Genomic DNA, 15,054 nt, shown 5'->3' with positions numbered 1-15,054 from the left:
ACTTCAAAGTCTCACCTGAGCCTCAAACTCAATTCAAGAGATACTTGTTTTCCCTAAATCGGTTTCTCTTCTGTCTTCCTTACCTCTGCTAATGGTATTGCCATTCTTCTATTCTCCCGACTTGAGAACTTTGGAGCCAGGTTTTGACTCTAAATCCCTTTCTTACCCGCAAATCTTATCGAGTGCCAAGTACCATCAGTTTTATTTTTACACTTTATCTTGGATCTGCCCCTCATATTTTCTATTCTCACCTCCAGTGTTCTAGTTTAGGTTTGCATTCCCTCTTTCCTCCAGTTTCCTAACTGGTCTCTTGCCCTCCAATCTGTTCTATTGACTGTTAAAGACACATTTTTCTAATGTACAGCTCTGATCAAGTGCCTGCTTAAAAACGAAACACAACAAAAGAACCAAACAAGATGGCTCTCTAATGCCTTTTATATCAAATCCAAACTTCTTAGCTTCTATCTGGCTTTGCAAATCCTCTTTAACCTTAATTAATGAATGACTCCTTCAATTTATTCATTCAAAAAATATTTTTGGAAAACTACTATGTGCCAGGCCCACTGCTAGGCACAAGAGATACAAACATAAATGTGATATTAATGCCTGCCTTTGGGGTGGTCTATGGATAGACTTTAGACTATGGTGTTTTGGGGGGTGTTCCATGGATGGCTGCTGGGGTCCACAAATACCCTAAAGGTATATGTGAAATTTTCTGCATAAGAGAACTTCTTCTTCAGAGCTTTCATCTGTTTCTCAGAAAAATCTATGATCAAAAATAGTAAAGAATCATTGGTCTAAATTACTCCATACCTGAATCATGGGACCTCCCATACAACATTCCTCTTTAAGGAAAAACATCCCATTTATTGCCTCTGCTGAAAATCCAGCCCCATTAGTGAATTTTTGCATGATTTGACCCTGTGCCCACTGTCACAGCTGATTGGATTGAGGTTAGTGCTGGACTCAAGGACTGCTAGTCCAAAGAATGGATAGTAGTGGATGTTTCACGACATGACGTGAAAAGATGAGCTGGGACCCTTCAGCTTTTTGGGAAACTGAAATTAGCAACACATAGCAAATCAGGCATTTAGAAAAGTGAAGCTGAACATTTGCATGGACAGAATCATGAGGTCATGGCAAATAAAAATTATGAAGAAGCAGACACCATAAATAAGTAGGAGCTATGAAGTTTGGAAAGAATGTGCAGAATAGTGTTCTTGTTCTTCCTGCACCTGGTTGTTTAGTTTTCCTGATTTCATGTAAGGCCTCTATTCTTTCAATAACTTCCCTGCCCTATGAGGTAGCTTGAGTGAAACCAAAGAAAAGAGCTGAATCAAATAAGTATGAATTCTCCAGAATTCTCCATACTCCAGGTTGGGGGGTCAGCCCCGCCCAGTGAAGGCTGTCTGTGTTGACATCTCACCAGGGTCATGATGAAAGGGGTTTTCAGTTAAAGGAGGGGAGAGTTCAGGAAGATGACACGCAAAGTAGAATTGGCAAAGTAGGTAAACGGTGTGTCAAAGTGAAGGGCTAAAGTGGGCAAGGAGCTGAGGATGAGTGAGGGCTGGTAAATTGATACCAAGAGACAAAAATGAGGTACAGATGAGTCAATTTATTCAGGAAATAAATGTGGGGACTTCCATGGTGCAGGGTAATTCTTATGTGCAACCTGAGCTCTGTGCAGGGCTGGGCAGGATCTTAAATGGATACAGTAGCCAACCATAGTAACAGGGATGTGACCAAGGCACAGTGATACTGCTGGGAATGAAGTGAGTGGTTAACTCTGGAGGAGCAGAGAAGGTGTTGTGGAGAGAGTGATGCTTGAGTTGGGTAGTGAAGGATGAATAAGAATCCACCAGGTGTAAAAAAAAAAAAAGTAAATAAAAGAATTCATCAGGTGGATGGGCACAGTGGTGAAGCAAGGTGAAGTCAGTATAGCACAGTGCTGCAACATATTATCTGTGTGAGCTCCAGCAAGTCATTTATCTGCTCTGTGCCTTGGTTTCCTCAACTATAAAGTGGAGAGTAGTAGTACTCACTTCATATGGTTGTTGTGAGGGTGAAGATGTAATCATGTAAAATACTTAGAACGTAGAGTGGTGTCTTCAGAGGAACCCTTCCATAATGGCTTGTGCAAAAGTAAGCAGGGGTGAAGCGTATGTGTATTCTCAGTACTTGCAGGTGGTTCGGTAGTCCTGGGCTTTGGGTATGGGGTGATGGTAAATGTGAGCCAGGAGCTGTGGGATTGAGCCTGGAGAGATAAGGGTCAGAGCACTAAGGGCTACGCTTGGAAATTTGGATTGTATCCTGAGGGTTATCTATCAAGAACCACTGAAGATTTTAAATCAGGAGAGTGACTTGATCACCTTTTGGGAAGCATAGAAAATGTACCAGAGAGGAGAGAGACTAGAGGCAAGGAACATATTAGGATATTGTTGCAATAACCAAGGTGAGATGGCCATGGAGGTGGGGCAGGGAATTTCCAAGTACGGAGAAGGCAAAAGCAATCAAACTTGGCCTCTGCTTAGATGTGGGGGTTTGGAAGAGGGATGAAATCACTTTAGGAGAGAATAGGACCGGGAACAGTCACATTTGCTTATAGCTCTTCAAATCTCTGTCTCACCTCAGAGCCTTTGCACATCTGTCTGGTCTGCCTGCAATAGTCTTTTTCTCATCTTAGTCGTCTTGGACTCTCATAACAAACTCCCACAGACTGAGTGGTTTAAACAGAAAGTTGTTTTCTCACAGTTCTGGAGGCTGGAAGTCCAAGATCAAGGTACTAGTCGACACAGTTCCTGATGAGGGCTCTTTTCCTGGCTCGCAGATGGTTGCTTTCTCACTGAGTCTTCACATGGTGGAGAGAGGGAGGGTTCTCTCTCTTCATTTTGTTATAAGGCCACATTCCTACTGAATTAGGGCTCCACTCTTATGACATTTAAGCATTTAATCATTTAACTGTAATTACCTCTTAAAGACCCTATATCCAGATACAGTCACATTAGGGCTTTAACATACGCAAATTTGTTGTTGTTGTTGTTGTTGGGACAGACACAGTTAAGTCCATAGTATCATCCTTCATATAACCTAGAAATCATCTTCCCTAAGCATTCCTCATCTCCTAAGAGAGTGCTAGGTATCTATGCAAAAAAAGAGTTAACATAGCAGCCCGAGACTGCTGTCCTTGGAAAGGCCTGCTTGCAAGGCTGGACTTTGGCTGGCATCTGGGAACTAGGATTTCAAGAGGGTTCCCATCTGTTCCCTCACTGTGCCTCACTGTGCCTAAGAGTGGCTCATTGTGCCTAAACTGTTGGTAGAAACAGTGTAGTTTATGCCAAGCACCTGCTTTCCTTCTGGGAGTTTGGAGTTTTCCAGTACATGCTGGAGAGAGTGTGCGTATGCGACCAGCCTCCAGTAAAAGCCGTGGGCACCGAGTCTCTAATGAGGTTCTCTGGTAGACAGAACTTCGCATGTGTTGTCACAATTCAAAGCTGGAGGAATTCAGCATGTCCTGTTTCCACTATATGTTCCTCCATAGCTCCTTGTATTATAATTCTTACTATACTCTACTGTCATTTTCTGTTTACTTATTTATTTTCCTCACTAGACAGCAAGCTACTTGAGGGCAGAGCCAGTATCCTACTTACTGCAGTGTTCCCTTGAGTGGGTTCACAGGGTATGGAGAAGGAGTTACCAGAATGGGAAGGCACATGTACAAGGTTGAGAGGATACAAATGATAGAGCAAGGTCTCAGAGGAGCTATGGTGGATGAATTACTCCACAGAGTGGAAAAGGGGAAAATGAGGAGTGAGACTATAGAGGGACCGTAGCTCTATAGGGCTGCAGAGGCGTATCCTTCCTGATACCCTTGTTGGCATATGAAGAGGGAGGTAAGGACATGCTTGACAGAGCCCACAGGATTTGAGTAGGAGACTTGAAGAGGTTCTCCATGGTCCCAGAGGGAAATGGAAACAGGAGCTGACTCAGATGGCTGAGTGGTGCAAAAGCTTAGGAAGCTATAATTTTGCAGTGACTCTAATACACATGGTTGTATGATTGTGAGGCTGTATGGCTTCCTTCTGGTGTGTTTAGAAATCTAGTCATTGGATCCAAGAGAGAGGCTTGTGAAATAGGTTTAGGGTTTTACAGAATAGATATAACAAAAGGATAAGGCAGTGAAGGAGTTGAGGGTGTGGGTGAGAAAGTAATCCACTTGATTGGTCATTGAGTTCAGAAAGAAAAAGGAAGGAGTGAGGACATGGAAGGTGGGTGGGCGCAAAAAAATTTCTCCATAAAATCAAAGAACAAGTTAAATGGAAAAGAGGGAGGAGAGAGCTGGGGATTTAAGAAGTTATTGGTATAATACAAACTTCCAGTGAGTTTAGTAATCTGTAGATAGAACTCTTATGATGGCAAAATCCAAGCATGGCTAAGGGCCTCAAACTGACTGCAGTGTATGTGGCATGGGCATGAAGGAGGGAGGTCAAGAGCTATGAGGGTGGGGCGTTGGGTGGGTGATCCTCATCAGTGCTGAGCTCATCCCGGATGATGAGAGGAGCTGGAATGGAGAGCAAGAGTGTGAAGCAGGTTATGCTGTCTGAAGTGAAACAGGTATAGGACACTGACAGGTTGTGGCAGGGGGTCTCAGCGTGTCATCTGCCACTTTCCTTTCTATGCTCCATGCTTTAACAAATGGAACCACTGTTTATCACTCAAAGATCCTCTATACTTTCTTACCTCTTTGCTGTTACCCAAGCTTTCTCTGCCTTTGAAACATCCTTAATTTCAGTTCCCTCTGATGAAATTCTATGGTTCCTTCAATGAAGCTCCTCCTTCATGAAGCTTTTCTGATCTCCACCACCCACATTTACCCTTCCTTCCATAATATTTTGTAAATTATTTCTTGTGGGGAGGGATTTTAATATTCTGCTGTGTATTACAGGGATTTATGTTAATAGATGTATCTTTTCTGATAGCATGTGAGTTCCTTGAAATTATGGATCTGTCATGTTCATTTTTGTGTCATTTATAGCCATTTGCACATAGTAAGACCCAGTGAACGTTCATGGGATTGAACGAATAGTATGATTTCAGAGTAGGGGCTGTATTTGGTTTAATTCTGTGTGATTTAACATTCAGGACAATGTTAAATAATTGTTCCAAGAATTGTTGACTCTTTGTTTTGTTTTTCTTTTTAGGGGGGAAGGATCGCAAGCTATTTCTGTTAAAAGTCTTAAATTTTATATAAATTAAGTTATTCAACAAGTATTTATTGAGTACCAGATCCTGTGCTAGGGTCTGAGGGTACAAAGATAAAAAAGTCATGGTTCCTTCCTTTGAGGATCCCCAAATCTAATTTGATTAATAAAACAGGAATGGGCTCCTTCTAGAAACTGAGTCATCTGCATCAGAAGGTGTACACTCAGTCTCTTGAGTGAGGCTCTTCCCATTTAAGTCCTGGGCTGGAAGATTTACCGCTTGAAGATAAGAACTGTAAGGGGAGATCCTTTGATTTCTCCCATAATCTGCAGTGCTTGCCCATAGCACTGAGGCCACATTTGCAATATTAAGGAATGACCTCTCAATCTCTGAGGCCACTGTGGTGTAAATGGAAATGCTGGACAAGAAATCTAAAGGCCTGAGTTTGAGTTCCAGCCCTCTCCCTAAGATAAACTGTTTTTTTATTTCTGAGCTTCAGTTTTCCGTGTGTAAAATGGTGATAGCAATTAAGGAGATAATAAATATAAAAGGGCTCTTCAAATGGTGGTGTGTTATACAAATGTTAATTACTACTTGCAGTATTGCTGTGTGGATTAAATGAAAGTGTGCTTTGTAGGCTCTACTTTGCAGATCTTGGTGTCACTATTGTTATCCCTTCAAGCCCTTGTCTTTTCACTTCCTGTTGCCTCTGCCCTAATTGCTGGCCCTCACTAATTCCCTCATTTGTCCTATTGTGATGGCATCTTCAGGACAGACATGGAGTTCCTGGGCAAGCTGGTGGAAGTTAACTGCTTTCCTCCACTGTCTGCGCACATCTACACTTTCCTTCATATTCTTCTAGACATCTTTCATGCTGGTGGCTGGAAACCATTAAAGTCCTCCACATAGTTGTTTTTAGTCTCCAACTGTCGTTAGGCAGAGTTGAGAAATTTTCTCTTTCACAGTGACTCACAGCAAGTTGTTGCATGTATGTTACATTTCTACTCTGAGGAGGCCACACCATATCAGATCCATGTCTAATCCGTTGTGATCTGAATGTGTCATCAAAGTGTTCTCAGTGGATCTGTATTGCTCATTTTTTTGTCCAAATTTTTCGTCTTGGAATTCAAGATGAAATTCGAATCCCAGCTTCTTTTTTTTCATTATTTTCTTTCATTTACTGCAAACTCTGGTCAAGTGGGAACTTTTCACTATTGCCTGTAGGCAGGGTTGATCCTCCTGCCGGTTCTCACTGGTTCGCCCACACTAGTTGTTAAAATATTGAAGTTCTTCTCTACCAGTTGCTAAGTGTCCTCTCTAATTTTTTTTTTTAATAAATTTATTTATTTATTTATGGCTGCGTTGGGTGTTCGTTGCTGTGCGCGGGCTTTCTCTAGTTGCCGCAAGCGGAGGCTACTCTTCGTTGTGGTGCGCAGGCTTCTCATTGCGGTGGCTTCTCTTGTTGCAGAGCACGGGCTCTAGGCTCACGGGCTTCAGTAGTTGTGACACACAGGCTCAGGTGCTCCGCGGCATGTGGCATCTTCCCGGACCAGGGCTCGAACCCGTGTCCCCTGCATTGGCAGGCGGATTCCTAACCACTTGGCCACCAGGGAAGCCCTGTCCTCTCTTCTTGCCTGAATCCCTGAGTGCCATTCACCTGAAGCCCCAGCCACCTCAGTCCCTCTCCTGCACCATGTGATTCCCATAATCAAGTAACTTAAGGATTAATGCATGGAGTGGTGAGGGTCTCTAGGACTTGCTCCAGCCTCGTAGGCTGGCCACTGTTCTGATTGGTTAGTGCTAGGTCACAGTTTGAATATCTTCCTGTCTTTAGGAGCCCCAGAATTTCCCACTTACTGATTTTTTTTCTTGTATTTCCTTCCTTTCATCTGGAATTTTTCCTTCATCTTCTCATGTCCAAATTCTACCTGTACAAAGACGCAACTCATAAAGAACCTTCTCCAGGAAGCTTTTTACTTATCTCTTCCAACTAAAAAGGATCTGTCTCTTCACTGATCTACCACAGCCTTTTATCTGCACTTTTTTTGTGGCATGTATTACAGCCTATCTTGAATTATAGCTATTTAAGTATGTACCACTTTTTTTCCTGTTAGACTATCAGCTCCTTGAGGACCAGGTATAGTATAATGCCTTTTCTGGGGGGCACCACCCACTCACCCTAAATGGCATTCAAACTACTACTACTCATACTCTGGGTCTAGGACAAGTGTGTGATGGGTTAGTAGTAGGCATGAGTACTTTTATGTGACAAATGAAGAATTTAAAGTTTCTTGTGGTCTGCGTTGCAGTCTTTTTCAACGGTTTGACATTTTTGTGCAATAAGACTTCCTTCTGATTCACCTCTCCCTGGACCCCATATCCCCACCCCCCAGCTCTTGGAAGGCCTAGGAGTGGGTAGGTTAGTTCAACTCTGTTCCCAGGCTTTAGAGAGAAAATATATGAGTTAGGGTGCTTTTGGGTGAAGATAATAGGAAATTGACTTAAGACAGTTTAAGGAACCATAAAATTATTATTTATTGTCTTTACAACAGGAGTCCCCCGAAGCAGAAGAGGCTCCAGGGTTGATTGATTCAGCAGCTCAGTGATGTCATTAGGGATGAGGTTCTTCCATCTTTTTACCCCATGATCCACTTTACCATTATAATCATAGGTGACATATCCAGGGCATGTATTTTCTGTTTCACATCTTGGGGAGAGACTTGCTTTTCTTTTCCAGAAACACTGAACAGCCTTCTCTTAAATCCCATTGCCCCACATGGTTTAGGCCTGCCTATCCCTGAACGAATAGATGGCCAAAGGGATGGAATTACCTCAGTTAGCTGAGACAAATTGTTTAGGGATAGAATGGGTGTTGGGGAGCTGTGTTGGGAGATTATGTTTTCCAAAAATGGCCATAACACTCTCTGCCCTCCCACATGCTCTTCTTACAATGTGACCCTCACACTCCCCCCCTCAGGAGGTAGGATCTATGTTTCCTCCCCTTGAACCTGGATGGGCTTGTGGTGACTACTTTGGAGGTGACCCTATGTGATTTCTGAGACTTGATGTTAAAATGTGACATGGAGTCTATCTGCTTCTCTCTTGGGGTGCTCACTCAAGGAAACCAGCCACCATGCTGTGAAGAAGCCCAAGCTGCCACATGGACAGATCCACGTGCAGGGAAACCACCAGCCAGCACCAAGTAGCCAGCCGTGTGAGTGCGCTATCTTGGAAGTGGATCCTCCAGCCTCAAACTACCCCGCTGGCACCATGTGAAGCAGAGGTAGAGCTGTACTATAAGGCACTAAGTTTTGGGGTGGTTTGTTACACGGCAGTAGACAGCTGGAACAGGGGTGCACTCTGGAAAGAATTGTGTTTCCTCAGTGCTTTCTCTGGTGTCTTTTTGTCATTGGATTAGTTAGATATCAAAGGCAAGGCCTAAAGTGTGGAAAGAGTTGAAGCCTGAAAGGAATTTTATTGTTTAGTTCAACTTATTCGCTGTCTGGGATTTCTATATGGGATTTGGGGGTTCATGATTTATAATAATAAGCAGTGATTTTGCACATCTCCCTTGAGAAGTTGCAGTAGGAGATGGCTGGTTGTGATTTGGATGTTCAGGATCCAAGGAAAATAATCAGTGACAACTATCTACTCCCTTTTTACTTAAAGTACGGCCCACCCTGGAAGGAGTAAGCCTTGTTAAGGCATCTTCTTACCTGTTTTGCCTATTCTAAGAACCAGGGTCTTGACTCGCTGTCCGAAGGGTCCACTCAGCTCAAGTAAATATTCCCCAAAATAACTTATTTATTTGTTTTAACTGAAGATGGGAATGACTGAATTAACACTTTAGAAAAGCCTATATACAGTTTTTAAAGTGTTAACTCAATCATAAATATATAAGTAATAGAGTAATATGGTGTTATTTTAATGGTAACAAATTCTGTGTGTCTTAGGGATCTGACTAAACTCCTTAAGTAGGTGTGGTTAAAGGAATTATTGCTGTCTTGATCTTCTACTTTGTAATCTTGGGTTTGCTTATTTCCCTGAACTTTTATGTACCTGCTCTTTGCCTTGCTGCCTCCGCCATGTGATCCACATTGGTACCTTCCTGATATTCAAAGCTCTTACTATGAAGTCTTAGAGTTTGTTGACAATTTCTTAAAGTTCGGGCTTCAAGCACTGTCTTCACCAGCTAATTGGCAGTTGCAGACTTGAATCTCTGTTGAGTGCATTTTGCAGTGTTCTGCTAAAGTGGCCTGTCCCTGGAATTGGCTTTCCTTTCTCTGCACATCCTTTGCCCTGCAACCTGGCAACAGTTGGGTTTATGTAGAACATCTGAGCCCTTGGCAGGAAGAGAACAACTTCTAGATTCCAGAGGAGAGAATCTCTCCTCTTTCTCCTCCACTGATCAAATGTGGAGGTAACTTTGGTTGCTTCCTGAATTATAAGACGAGACATCCCTAAGACTTTGGTCCCTCTGGGTTTTTATTATTTCAAGGTTTCTGTTATTCGGACCACTGAGATACTTAGTAAGTATTTGCTGGGTGAATAAATGATTTTCTTTTTTTGTCTAAATTTATTTAAAATTTTTTTTTAGTCTACACAAGCCACACTTTATTTATTTATTTTTTATTGGAATATAGTTGCTTTACAATGTGTTAGTTTCTGCTGTACAGCAAAGTGAATCAGTTATCCGTATACATATATCTCCTCTTTTTTGGATTTCCTTCCCGTTTAGGTCACCACAGAGCACTGAGTAGAGTTCCCTGTGTTATACAGTCGGTTCTCATTAGCTATCTATTTGAATGATTTTCTATGGGTTGGAATTCTTGGAGCTGATTCCATTAGAGATAAAGAAGCTGAAGCCCAGAGGGTTTGCAGGAATTGGTGAGGACTCTCTAGAACTAGGTCTCCGGCTTTACTGTAAATACTTGCTCATCCTAGGACTCAGCAGAGCAGCCCTTTCTTTCTGAAGGTGTTCCTGATGGCCTCTCCCATCCACTCCCCATCCAGTAGAGCTGAACAGTGTCTCCACAGTACCCTGATGTCCTTGACTGCTGCAAGCAGTTATTTATCTATGCGTACGTCTCTTCCCGTTGAGACTATAAGCTCCTTGAAGATGGACGCCATATCTTAGTTTTTTTTTTTTTTAATTAACACATAGCGCAGTTGTGGCCTTCAATATGTAAATGAACAGATGAAAGAGTGAGTGCATATAGTGACTGCATATCTTAGATTTTTCTCCTGTGATAGTGAATTTCAGCCCTTCTGTAGACCTGTCAGATCAAGTGCTTCAACACTTTATAATAAAATATTTTCCTTAGACATTGTATATATGTCTATATATGTGCATTTTAATTTTTTCTCTTAAAACTCATTGTTATTATTAGAAAAAGAAATACAAGCTTATTATTGGAAGTTCCAATAATGTAGAAGGCTTTAGAGTGAAAAGCAACAGCTTCTCATTCCTTCTAGACCCACTACCCTCTGTAATCTGTTTCTTGAGGAGTTTTCCAGTAATTATTTTGTTTGATTTACGTATATGGAGTCACACTGTATATAATCATTCACAACTTACTTTGTTTTCACTTAATGATTTATTTTGGACATCTTTTCATATCAGTGCATATATTTCCACCTTATTCTTCTTAATGACTACATAGCATTCTATAATACAGATATAATATCAAAGGTCTAGTAGTGGACTTTTACTGAAAGACAGTTAGATGGTTTCATTTTTTCCCTAAGAAATGTTCCAGAAATCCTGTACACATACAGGTATAAATGAGGAGAAATTCTTGGAAGTTTTACAGAATCAATGGTTTCCCTGATACGAGCATTTAAATTTTTGACAGATATTACAAAATTGTCCTTCAGGAGTTAGTAGCTTTTGATAGAGAAAGCAAGTCACTTCTTAGGTCTGTGGATCAGCAAGTCAGCTGAGGCATAAAACACCAAATGGATACAAAGGAGTTAAATGCTGTGGTACATTTTTGTGTTTTATCCTAGATATGAGGCATTTCTGGAGCCCGCTGGGAATGTTGCTTTGGTTCTGGTTGGCTTCCTTTAGCCATCCTTTCCTCATTTCCAGCCCAGCCTATAGAGCTCCCTTTGCTCCACTGTGAGCCTCTCTCGGCACTTGGCAAAATCCCTCTCTGTTACTTAGTCACCCCTTGATCAGGAGCCAAAGCAAAAAAACCCATCAGCCCGAGGAACAGGAATTTCCCGTTTCTCAGTCAAGCCCCTGCTGCCAGAAAGGTCTATGATTTCCCAGTTATTATCCAGGGTGTGGCCTCTCCTTGTGCTTTGCTGGGTGCTCTTTAGAGGAAGAGAGAAAAGCAAATGCTCTTTTAGAGCAAGGCAGTATGAATTTTTAAGTGGTAAACTTAAAACACAAAAGAAACCAGGTTAAACAGGCTCACAATGTGAGGATGGGAAGATTATTTAGTCAGTAAATATTTATTGAGCACGTACCCTGTGCCAGTTCAGAGCACCAAGGCACAGACTGCATGTGTGAGGGAGGAGGGGGTGTTGGGCACAGCAGGGCTGAGTGCCGCTGCGCCTGCTGTTCTGGTCCCACAAATCAGGAGCAGAGAGGAACCCTGTCTCTAGTCTGTCTCCTGATTTTCGTCCCTATGGAGGAGGACCCACTGCTCTGTCTCTCCCCTCCAAGCCAGGCTGGTCAGTAAGAGATCTAGCAGTGGACCAGGAACTGCAGTGGTTTTGATGGTCCGAGTGGAAAAACTTATGTTTGCTCATGCAGATTTGGGGCCTGGGGCAGGGTAGAGGCTCAGAGCCACTCCCCAGGAAATGACTCAGAAACGTGTACTGTCTGAGTTGCAGCTTTCCTTATCTCTCTGGAGAGCTTGTGGGTGGGTCCCTGGGTAGAGCTGCTATGGGCTCAATGATCCCAGCCCTCAGGGTGGTCTGGCTCTGTTAGGTTCCACTCGATTTCCTGACTTTGGACACCTCGGTAGCCAGAACTCTAGTAATTTAGAGATGTGAGCACCACCTGTTGTCACAAATATTTGGGGGCTCTAAAAATGCCAGGAAGCCATGCCCCAGAAGTTGCCAGAGAGAAATGCTGTCATGCTACCTCATGCTCTCCATCCACCGTCATTGTCCACAATCCCAGAAGGTGGCAGCCCTGTGGCTTCAACCGCGGGCACAGCAGCCGGGGCTGGAGTTACTGTGGGTCGCAGAGCTGGTGGTGGGAGGGTGGGGCAGACACACCTAATTCATTACAGGTTTCACCTAGAAGGAGTTGTCAAATTATAGGAATCGCATGACGCCTTACACCCTTAATATACCAGGAAAAATAATGATCACCATTTACCATCTGGGTCCAAGGCACTCTTTTTATCTATCTCTATCTATCTATCTATCTATCTATCTATCTATCTATCTATCTATCTATCTATCTATCTAATCTACCTACCCACCTATCTATCTTTTGAATCATCTTATAATTTATAGAAGAATAAGGAAATAGTAAAAAATAAGTTTATTAGAAATTATAATAAGAATTTAGATATAGCAAACTCAAATATTTATTCCATATTTTCCTGGATTTGAAGATACACACACATACTCACTTTGTGTGTGTGTGTGTTTGATGTGTGTATACATTCACACACACACACATATATAGGCTCATATGTATGTGTATCATATTTATTGCATAATTGCAAAACATTTTCATTTTTAGATTTATAAATACCAAATAATCCAATGAATGTTTTTATTTCTATATCACCTATTTCTTCCCAGTTGCCTTGTTACACACACCTGTCTTCAGCATTGTTATGGCAAATATATCAAGTACATTTTAGTGCATAAACATTATAAGAGATGAAAGAATAAAGTCACATGTCTTTTTAGCAAAATGGGATGATTAAGGTTCATGCATAATATTGTGTGACACAGTTCTTCCTGTTGAATAACTAACTGGATGAAAATACCATATTTCTTTTTGTCCTTAGAAATATATTCTTCACTCATTGATTCTTGCAAGCTTATTTGAAGGGCAGCACAGCTACTTGTATTACCTTTATGAAATAATGATCTTCTCTACTAGGGAACACCATCTTCCTCTACCAAGCATTCAGGTTTGGGAGAGACAGACACCGAGGTGTGAGGAGGGCAGGCTGCACCCAGCTAGCCAGCCAGAGCAGCAGAATCAACCCTGGTAATCAGCGAGGTGACAATATCTCAATGAGACCATATCTCGCTCTCCCATGCAATGATCCCTGAGCTTGAGTAAATTCACTGAGAATACTGTCATCTGAAGACTCAAAGTATGAGATTTCATTTGTTTGATCAATTTTGCCATGGTCATTAGAGAGTTTTGCTATGGGTCTCTTTGCATTTATCTTTTGATTCGTGTGATAGTTGCGAGATGTGTTCTTTTGCCAATTTTCTTCTCTTTGCCATTAAGTAAAGAAAATGAAAAATTCTAAATCTTCAACTGTGTTCAAGAAAAGCTAAAACAAATACAAATCAACACCATACATTTATGTATTTGTATTTGAAAGATTTGTATTTAAAAGATGATGCAATGTTTTGGGTACCTCCTAGGAAAACTGAAGCATGTTGCAGATGCTGTCACAGTGATGATTTGTTTCACTCTTGCAGTATCCTCTAAGTATTCCCGTCATTGCTGTTTTCTTATATCTTGAAATGTTTCATGATAGAGAAAAAATATGATCATTACGACCTCAAAATGTAGCTTAGATTTCTAAAGTGGTCCAATGGACCCATATGATAATCACAAGACAGAATGAGTTTTATTCTACTTTTCAAAAAGTCAGTCAGTCTTCCCTAGTTCTTTAGAAGAACTCTAAGAAAGAATAAGAGTTATGAAATATAAATCTTTGCAAATAGATGGGACTGCTGAAAAAGGAAACCCGAAATATAAAGTGTATGCTTCTTTAAAGCTTACAGGGACCTCCCTGGTGGTCCAGTGGTTAAGACTCTGTGCTCCCAATGCAGGGGGCCCGGGCTCTATCCCTGGTCAGGGAACTGGATCCTGCATGCAGCACCTAAAAGATCCTGCATGCCACAGCTAAATGATCCCACACGTGGCAACGAAGATACCGTGTGCCACAACTAAGACCTGGGGCAGCCAAATAAATAAATAAATATTAAAAAAAAAAAGAAGCTCACAACAAAAACCAATGTTTGTCTGACATCATAATTTCCTTTTTTTTCTCCCAATATCTGGAGGCTTTGTTGGGGAAGAGATCAACCACGTATGTAGAGGTGAAATGGTCCTCTTTCCAGGGTGGCAGGTGTCATTAGCTCAGAGCCTGGGACCATGGTCCTATAAGAGCTGACATGGACCTCACCTCCTTATCTGCTTTCACCTAATGGAGTCCCTGATCCCCTTGTTTCTCTGTCTGTTGAATGCCTTTAGGCCTCTTTTCCTGACCTCCCAGGCTGAACTCCATGGACCACCTGAGTAATTCAGTCAACGACAGTCTCATTTCCCTTCAGTTCTGTCTTGAAGTGGTTGTCTGTCCAACAGGACCCTCATGACCCTCATTGTATCTTCACTGCACCCCCTCAGCTGTGGTCGGGACCAGTGGGGAAGATCAAGTAGTCATGGATCTTGTTCTTTCCACTTTAGCCTGTGTTCTTATCAGCCCCTTTACTTGTCTTTGATTAATGATCTTCATTCCCCTCAGGGACCTCTCCACATCTGAAGATGCTTCTTCTCATCTCTCATCCTCCCACCTCTGCAGGGGGGCTTTCCTCCTAATTCCTGGAGAAACACAGGCCCTTAGGCACAATTTTCCTCAACTTCTGCCATCCACAGACATGTCTTCTTTCATACCCATCCTGACCTCTTTCCCC

At 42.0% G+C, this 15,054-nt stretch overlaps 1 pseudogene across 1 annotated transcript in view; it reads left to right on the top strand.

The window, feature by feature from the left end:
• The window catches only part of LOC309607998 (late cornified envelope protein 2A-like), a 366,173-nt pseudogene that overhangs the window by 108,061 nt on the left and 243,058 nt on the right, over positions 1 to 15,054 (top strand). The window contains exon 7 of the transcript XR_014249615.1: positions 8,320 to 8,482. The product of XR_014249615.1 is annotated as a late cornified envelope protein 2A-like (transcript). The remainder of the gene's footprint in view (positions 1 to 8,319; positions 8,483 to 15,054) is intronic.

This window comes from Balaenoptera borealis (assembly GCF_965194805.1).
Source record: "Balaenoptera borealis genome assembly, chromosome: 1".
NCBI lineage: Eukaryota > Metazoa > Chordata > Mammalia > Artiodactyla > Balaenopteridae > Balaenoptera > Balaenoptera borealis.
The sequence above is the reverse complement of the archived record's forward strand: the minus strand, read 5'-3'. Positions and strand labels throughout refer to the sequence as shown.